Genomic DNA, 247 nt, shown 5'->3' on the forward strand with positions numbered 1-247 from the left:
AGGTAATTTTTCAGATTAACACTCGCACAATCTTCACTAGGGGGTTAGGGTTTTAGGGTCAGGGTTAGGGAATTCGGTCCGTAACCCTAACACCCCAGCGAAGATCGTGCGGGTGTTAATCTGAAAAATTACGAAAAAAAATTTTGCTGAAATTTTTGGAAATTTTTTTCAGAATCATAATCTCCGTATTTTTTTCGCATATTTTGAAACAATATGTCTGAAAAAAGTTAAAAAAAAAAAAAAAAAA

This window comes from Octopus bimaculoides, chromosome 1 (genome assembly GCF_001194135.2).
Source record: "Octopus bimaculoides isolate UCB-OBI-ISO-001 chromosome 1, ASM119413v2, whole genome shotgun sequence".
Classification (NCBI taxonomy): Eukaryota; Metazoa; Mollusca; class Cephalopoda; order Octopoda; family Octopodidae; genus Octopus; species Octopus bimaculoides.